Below are 9,337 nucleotides of genomic sequence, written 5' to 3'. Positions count from 1 at the left end.
GAAAGAAAAAGAAGAGAAAACCGAGGAAAACAAAGAATCCGAGGAGGAGACAGATAAGCTGTTAAAATATATCCGACAGAGCGAGTACTCCATCGTGGATCAACTTCATAAGACGCCAGCAAAGATTACTCTGTTGTCGTTGATCCTATGCTCCGGACCGCATCGACAAGCTCTGTTGAAAGTCTTGAACGAGGCATACGTGTCGCACACTATCTCCCAAGACAAGTTTGAGGGGATTGTTAGTCACATCACGGCTAATGATCACCTCACTTTCACCGATGAAGAAATCCCCGCTGAGGGACCGAACCACAACAAGCCCTTGCACATCTCTGTAAAGTGCAAGGAGTATCACATCGCTAAAGTCTTGGTAGACAATGGATCTTCCTTGAATGTGATGCCAAAAAGAACGCTCGAGCAAGTGGCAATCAAGGGAATCCAAATGCGCCCGAGCAACATGATCGTTCGAGCTTTCGACGGTTCTAAAAGAGAAGTGGTGGGAGAAGTCAATCTCCCAATCCAAATTGGACCCACCATCTTCAACGTCGAATTTCAAGTGATGGACATTACTCCCGCATACAGCTGTCTCCTCGGCCGACCTTGGATTCATGATGCGAAAGCTGTTCCCTCTACGCTCCACCAGAAAGTCAAATTCATAGTGGATGACAAACTGGTGACCGTACAAGCTGAAGATGACATACTCATCAGCAAGCCATCCACCATACCTTACGTGGATGCAGCAGAGGAAGCTCTAGAAACCGCCTTCCAAGCATTGGAGATTGCCAATGTTGAAACGTTTCCCCGAGAAATGAAGAAGGTAGCCCATATGCTCACCAAGAATGGATACTTGCCTGGACAAGGACTTGGCAAGGATTCCCAAGGAATTCCCGAGCTACCCGTTATCAAGGATAATCCGGGGAAACAAGGGTTAGGATACAACCCTAATAAAGATCAAAGGACGAAGAGGAACCAAGATCCTTCTCGACGTTCTTTAAGCCAGATCTTTAGGAAGGCCGGTTCACAAGCGTCGAGGCCGGTCGTTGTCATCAAGTGCTTTTCTCCTTCTGATAGGGATGTATAGACCTGATGACTGTTAGAGATCACTCCTCGGGGACAGCCCGACCCCCGAGCCTCGATAGGGCACATGTTTCCATTATGATTATAATAAAATCATTCTTTATTATTTCTTACTGCTTCTCTTCTTGCTTACAATAAATTTCTAAACCACATTATTTTTAACCCTGTTTGAATAAGCATGAATGAGGTTAAGATTGTCTTAATAACAATAAACCCGCATCATTTTTATGTGGAAGTGTGCGTGACAACTTAGAGCACCTTTCCTTGGCCTCGACAAGTGCCATCATGGATAAAAAGAAAATCCTTTAAAAATAAGAACCATAAAAACAAAAAAGCTCGGCAAGAAACCCAAAAAGGGGGCTGCGCAAAAATAAGAGCAAAAGACCCGCTAGGAATCCCACGAAAGGGTGACCTAGGCAAAAGTTAGGGTTGCAAAAATGAACAAAAACAAAAGTCCGCTAAAACGCCACAAAAGGGTGTTTTAGGCAAAAATAAGGACAATCAAAAAGCGAAAAGAAATCCATGATGGTACCATGAACAGAATTCAAAAAGAAAAAGTTCAGGGAAAGCTATCTAAGTTGTCAAATCACAACGTCAATAACAAGATTTGATTAACTTCATAAATGCTTAAACAAACAAGCCTAAACACAATAAGCCTACCTTGGCCAGCCATTCTTACAAAAACCATTTTTCAAAATGAAAATAAAAACCCCTCTAAAACACAAACTTTCGAAAAATATATACCTTTCCTTTCTTTTCTCTCTTGTCCCAAGCGATTTTAGGATAATCTAGTGGAAACATGGAGATATAGTGGTCAATAGGAGGGTTGACATATCTTCTAAAGGAAGGGAAGAATCACTTGGTTGATAACACCAAATCTCAATATAACACGCATCATTCCTCGGCTACAGAAATCGGCATCGCACAGCCCGTCTGGAGGAATGGCAAAATTCAAACAGAGAAACGCATCGGTTAATTCTTTTGAAAAATGAATCAAATAGAATTAGGTGCATCATACCGCATACATGCATACAGATGATAGGTGTACTGGAAGATCACTTATTCTCTGTTTATTAAAAAAAAAAAAAAAAAAATAAAAAAAATCAAACTTCAGAAAAAACAAATGCGCCCGTATCATGTTCAGTACACCCGTACTAAAAATAGGGTTATGAACAAATTTTCAACTCAATACGGGCGTACTGAAATGGATATGGCCGTATTAGCCACAAAGAAATTTTCAAAGACCTCTTCATGAGGCAATTGCATAAAACAGAAAAATAGGAAAAATTGCTTGTGTATGGCAGCGGTCAACAAAAAAGCCGCAAATCGACAGAAAAAGCAATCAAATACAGAAAAAGCCAAAAAATGACAAAAAAGGCAAAAATACAGAAAAAGTCAAAATTCGACAAAAAAAAGGCAAAGATTCCAATTGTACAGAATAATTGAGCCTGGAGAGGCTTGCCGAAATAATACTCTCTCAGAATAACTGAGCCTGGAGAGGCTTGCCGAAATAATACTCTCTCAGAATAACTGAGCCTGGAGAGGCTCGCCGAAATAATACTCCCTCATCAGAATAACTGAGCCTGGAGAGGCTTGCCGAAATAATACTCTCACAGAATAACTGAGCCTGGAGAGGCTTGCTGAAATAATACTCTCTCAGAATAACTGAGCCTGGAGAGGCTCGCCGAAATAATACTCTCTCAGAATAATTGAGCCTGGAGAGGCTTGCCGAAACAATACTCCCTCTTAGAATAATTGAGCCTGGAGAGGCTCGCCGAAATAATACTCTCTCAGAATAACTGAGCCTGGAGAGGCTCGCAGAAATAATACTCCCCAGAGAAAACTCAGCTTAAGCTCATGGAACAAATCCCCAGCGAGAGCTATCAAAGCAAGATCGTCAAAATCCCCAATGGAAGCGCGATCATCCAAGCAAAATATTCAGTCAAAGGACTTGAAACTTCCTCAATGGAAGATAGCTCTCTGACTCAAGCGCTGAGTGAGGCTAAGCCTGCAGAGGCTTCCTAAATAATACTTTGGGATACATAAGATCCCCAAATCCCCAGTCGCCTACTCAAGAGGCACCCCTACAAAAGGAGAAAAATAAAAAATATCAATAAATATTCCCCAAGCGGAATTCGGCATCCAGCCAAAACACCGAACATCAAGATGATTTGCCTAACAGAAGAGGCCAGTCAAGAATTGAATGACAGAATCCCACAGCGGATAACAGCCTACACATAGGCAGCAAAAATCAGAAAATCCAAAAGAGATACCCGAATAAGGATAACCGGGATACTCCACCAACGTCAAAGGACGTCAGCCAAACATAAGGCATCGCTCAATTCAAGAAGAGCATCTGTGTCTGCACCCCAAGGAGTCAGAAATTCCCCATGGGTACCAACTATGTAAATGCAAGTTGGGGCACAAGAACCTATGAATGACTGCACATCCCCTAGACGGATCCCTGCGTTATCCAGCCCTCAGTGGCACAAAATCAGAAAAACCATCGAAGCAGCATAGTGGACTGTGGAGACAAAAAATCATCTCAGATCCCTGGAGAGGGTAAACTCGCATTGCCGAAGTGATCAGAAGACACGGACGTAGACCCTGGAGAGGGCAAACTCAGTTGCCTAGGTCGTCAGAGACAACCGAAGCAAAGTCTGGAGAGACGGTACTCAAAGTCTGGAGAGACGGTACTCAGAGTCTGGAGAGACGGTACTCAGAGTCTGGAGAGACGGTACTCAGAGTCTGGAGAGACGGTACTCAGAGTCTGGAGAGACGGTACTCAGAGTCTGGAGAGACGGTACTCAGAGTCTGGAGAGACGGTACTCAGAGTCTGGAGAGACGGTACTCAGAGTCTGGAGAGACGGTACTCAGAGTCTGGAGAGACGGTACTCAGAGTCTGGAGAGACGGTACTCAGAGTCTGGAGAGACGGTACTCAGAGTCTGGAGAGACGGTACTCAGAGTCTGGAGAGACGGTACTCAGAGTCTGGAGAGACGGTACTCAGAGTCTGGAGAGACGGTACTCAGAGTCTGGAGAGACGGTACTCAGAGTCTGGAGAGACGGTACTCAGAGTCTGGAGAGACGGTACTCAGAGTCTGGAGAGACGGTACTCAGAGTCTGGAGAGACGGTACTCAGAGTCTGGAGAGACGGTACTCAAAGTCTGGAGAGACGGTACTCAAAGTCTGGAGAGACGGTACTCAAGGTCTGGAGAGACAGTACTCAACCATCAGCGTCTTCAGAGGCACGTTGGTGTTCAACTTCCGGCTCGGGCGTCGAGTGAAGTTGACCCTGGAGAGGGTAAACTCAGCTACCGAGGTTGTCAGAAGCGCCGAGGTATGCAACAACCTGGAGAGGCTACTCAACAATTTTCCACCGGAAGATGCTACAAGTCAGAAGGTTGGCACATCACCCGGACAATTGGGTCAACTCCTTTACTTGTCAGCCGGTACACTAAAAAGCCGCTTGACTACGTAAAGGGGGGGCAGCTGTAGACCCTTAAAATTGTCCGGGTCGGAAATAAAGCTTGAAGACTCTTGAGGACTGAAGGAAAGTCAGCGAGAAGGACTCATGGAAGGCCCTAGGAGGATTCTCTGTAGGTCTAGAGGTCTTGTAATAAGCTCAAAATAAGGAAGTGGAGGGAATGAAGCCCAATACGGCCTCCCAAAAGTTCAGTACGGCCGTATTGAACATTTTGAACTACAATACGGCCGCACTGAACTCAATACGACCGGATTGAAGTTCACTACGGCCGCACTGAACTCAATACGGCCGTATTGAGGTTTCTTGAACTTCAATACGGCCGCACTGAACTCAATACGGCTGTATTGAGGTTTCTTGAACTTCAATACGGCCGTACTGAATTCAATACGGCCGTATTGTAGTTCAAAAACTCAATACGGGCCTTATTGACCCCCAGAGGCCGTACTGCGCCTCATCCCTATAAATATGACGTCAATTGGACGTCATTTGACACTTTTACACTGAGTTTTAACCCTCTTCTTGAGTATTCTGGGTTTTTTTGAGCAGTGCTCTGCCTAGAAATCTCTCGGAGAGTTGATCCGACAAAGTTCTCGAGTTCTGAGCTTTTTGCTTGAGTCTCGAACTGAGTCGAAGGGAAATCCTCCGGATTTCCATAGTTAAAATTTTCTAGGAGGGAGCGAGCAGGCTTGTAGAGCGAGGGAACGCCAAAAAGCTTCCCAGTTTTACTTGAATATAAAAGCACGCTTCAAAGGTTTCTTCTTAAGACCTTCCTTTTACTGCTTTCTGTGTGTATATTTAACTGTCATCATGTAGATAGTTAAGTTATAATTGTTTAGAATAAATAGGGGTAATTTAGTAATTTCGCACTATTATTTTTAGAAATAATCTGTCATAGGGAACCCGAAAGGGGCGCTGTGGGGTGCTAACACCTTCCCCACGCGTAACCGACTCCCTTACCCGACTCTGGTTGTCATGGCCGAAGTCGATTTTTGAATCGATTGCCTTAAACTTCTTTTTCCAATGTTTTGAGTAAAACATTGGTGGCGACTCCATGAACCCTTCCTTTTTATGAAAACCGCTAATCCATGGAGGGTCCCGCTTGGGATTAACATGGATTGGTGAGCCTTTTAATAAAATTGCTCGTTTGACAAGGTCTTAGTTTGAGAATAAGTCATTCTAGCAATCCATATTTTTAAACAAATAAAAGAGTCCAACCATCCTTCGCGAATGCCGAAAGCCCGTTTCGGGCCGGTGGCGACAAAGAAAAGAACGTTTTCCAAAAAAGAGGAAGTCCAAACTCAGTCCTAGAGGAGATGGTCCCTTTCAGGTCTTACAGCGTATCAATGATAACGCTTATAGACTTGATTTACCCTCTAATTATGGAGTAAGCCCTACTTTTAATGTTAGTGATCTCAAACCTTTTGTAGGTGCTAGTGATGATGAGGAAGAGTCTTCAGATTCGAGGACGAATCCTTCTCAAGAGGGAGGGAATGATGGAAGAGCATGGGCTAAAGGCCCAACCACTAGAGCCATGGCCAGGAGATTACTTGAAGACTTGTCTGCTTCAGAGCTTAATGGGCCCAATGGGCTTGGTGGGCCTAGGGTGCTTCTCACTTGGATCTTACTTGCATAAACACCATGTTTTATTGCATTTTTTAGCATAGGAAGTTACTTTGATTTTTGGTCTTGTATTTTGACCATAGATTAGGGTTTATGCTTTTGGGCTTCTTAGGCTTTGAGCTTTTGATACCCAATATTAGGCTCATTCTTCTTCTTGTAATTTTTCCTATTCATTGTATTTTCTTGACCATTGTATTTAGGTCATTAGATTAGGATTAAAGGAGGATTACTAGTTTAATTAAATTAGGGTAAACTAGGTTTAATTTAGGATGCATTTAAGTTGCATTTTGGGTCACATGTTTGGCACCACCTTGGCTGCACTTGTGTTACACCGAAATGCAACCCTAAATGCATACTAAATCCAACCTAAATGCATAAGCACTAGTGTGACTGGATTAAGACATGTGAGACAAGTTTTGAAATTCAAATTTTTGAATTTTGAATTTCAAAACTTGGCGCCACATGTGCTCCTTCACATTGGCGCCAATGACCCTAGTTTCGGATTGCTTTATAAGTTCCCTCCTTACTTTTTTGTACACACTTTGAAATTTATGAAATTTGAGAGCCATAGTTGTCGAGATTCTTCATTAAAGTCACCTTGAGATTTCTCCTTCAAACCTTAGGAATTCACTTTCTTCCTTCTCTTTGAAGTGAGCATTCTATTGTTCCTTAAGCTTGGATGCTTCCATCCAAGGCTTAGGCCTATCCTCACCCATAAACATCTTTCATTCAAGAGCAATTTCATTCGGTGTCATCTCCTTTGAAGAAGATCCGTGGCTAGGAGAAGCTTTGGAGAAGTTCATTCATCACTTCTTCCACTTTCTCCATCAACAAGAGAGGTAGAACTTAGAATAAAAGAAAAAGAGAAGAAAATAGAAAAGAAAGAAAAAATAAAGAAAAGTATAGATAAAGTTCAAGAGTGGTTAGAAAATGAAAAACAACAACCAACACTCTTAGAGAAGAGTAAGGAGGATAATGTCTCTTCCAAAGGGCTTATGCTTGAAGAGAGTCACTTTCCCATTGAAAATGATTTAAAAAAAACTCTCTTCATTCATCAAGACCTTAACTCTTTCTCCCATGTTGCCACTAGTCATGAAGTGGAGATTCAAAAAAAAATCCTTTTTAAAGAAAAAGAAACTCAACTTCAAGATTTAGTGAAGAAGAAGTAGACTTCACTTAGTCCCACTTCTTGTGCTACTTCCTTGGTGGTGCCCAAGGAAGATAAGTCTTCTTTCTTTAAGACTCTTTCTACTTTATTTGTCCTCAAAAAGCACCCAACTTTTGATTTGTATGATTTTTTGGATACATCTCATGGTGTCCTATTATCTATTTTTGATCTTGAGGGAAGTTCAAACTTATTTGAACTTAACTTGGTTACTTCCCTACAAGACAAACTTAGATTATATGAGTTTTCTAGACTCCTCTTCACACCTTCTTCTCATATGTATCTAACAAATAATGCAATACAAAGTTGTTTAGGTAATTGTTTAGTTAAGTTTTCTTTATTTTCTAGTACATACCTAGGTCACTACATTGGGTACCTCCAACAAGATATTTTAGTTTTTGGGACTAATGCATTAGTGTGCTATAGTTTTAGTCTGTTTACCTTTTTAGGTTTTGGTTATACATCTAGACTTCTCCATGGGGAGGATCCTATCTTTCGCATTAGAGAGTCTAGTCCTTTTAATTTAGACAATATTTTTAGCATTTTTAGTAGAACTCCTCTTAGGATACACTTTCCATTTCTAGCATATACTATTACCTCTAATGCTTATTTTTATGTTTTTGTTGGTCATGATGCCCACCATGAGGAACCTCTTGATTTGAGGTCAAATCCTTTTCAAGAGGGAGGGAATGATGGAATAACACTAAGGCCAAGAAGTCCAAGAGGTGATGTATTGAAGGAAGCAAAAGGAATGGGTTAGTGTTGAAAAACCATAGGAGGAGTGAGGCTACTTTTGGACCTTAGATCCTAAGTTTTTATTAGCATAGCATTTATTTTTATTCCTATTTTTCCCTTGTCTTTGATTTCCTATTTTACCCTTGTATTTTGGGGTATCTTAGACATAGGATCTATTTTACTTGTATTTCCAATTTTACCCTTGTATTTTGGGGTATTTTAGTCATAGGGTGATGGAATCATGCCTAGAAAGGCAAGAGGTGACATATTGAAGGAGCCAAGAGGAGTTGGCTAGATATGAAGGTTTGGGCCAGTCAGGGCCCAATGGGCCTGATGGGCCTGGGAAGGCCCAAGTTGAACTTTTCATGGGCCATATTTTGTTATAGCTATTTTCATATGTTTTGTATACATCATGTTAGTATAGGTATCATATATTTTGGTCTTGTATTTTGGACCACATAGAGTAGCATTTTAGGTTTTAGGCTTGTTGGGCCTAGTTTTGGGCTCATTTTCATTCTTGTAATTTTTTCTTTCCATTGTATTTGTTTGACCATTGTATTTAGGTCATTAGATTAGGAATATACAAGAATTACTTAAATAGGTAAAATAGGTTAAACTAGGTTTAATTTGGAAGTCATTTAAGTTACATTTGAGTCACATGTTTAGCACCATGGGTGGCTGAACATGTGCCACTCAAATTAACCCTAAATAACTCTCAAATCAAACCTAAATGCATCTAGGCACCTAAATTTTCGGACTAGCACATGGGAGCCAAAATTTGAATTCAAATTTCAAGTTTGAATTCAAATTTTGGGCGCCACATTTAGCCTTGGATTTAGGCGCCCAAAGTTGCACACTTGGAACCTTACTTAAGTGATTCTTCCACTCTTTGTATTCACTTTTGAGAATAATGAAATTTGAGAGCTTATTCAGCCAAATTTCGTTCAAGAGTCACCATGAGAGAAAGCTTCACCTTAGGAACCCTTCTAGGATTTCCTCCTCTTTGAAGTGAGCTTTCCCTTGCACCTTAAGCTTGGATGCTTCCATCCAAGGCTTAAGCCTTCTTCCTATCCGAGAATCTCCTCCATCTAGTGTTCATCACGTTGGTTTCTATTTCCTTGAAGAAGATCCATGCATAAGGAGAGCTAAGGAGAAGAACATTCATCACTCATCCTTACCATTTCCATCATAGGGTTTATTTTCTTTTGTATTTCCCATTTTACCCTTGTATTATGGGGTGCTTTAGATCATAGGTTT

This window comes from Cajanus cajan, chromosome 2 (genome assembly GCF_000230855.2).
Source record: "Cajanus cajan strain Asha chromosome 2, NIPB_CcT2T_4, whole genome shotgun sequence".
In the NCBI taxonomy this organism is placed as follows: Eukaryota; Viridiplantae; Streptophyta; class Magnoliopsida; order Fabales; family Fabaceae; genus Cajanus; species Cajanus cajan.
The sequence above is the reverse complement of the archived record's forward strand: the minus strand, read 5'-3'. Positions refer to the sequence as shown.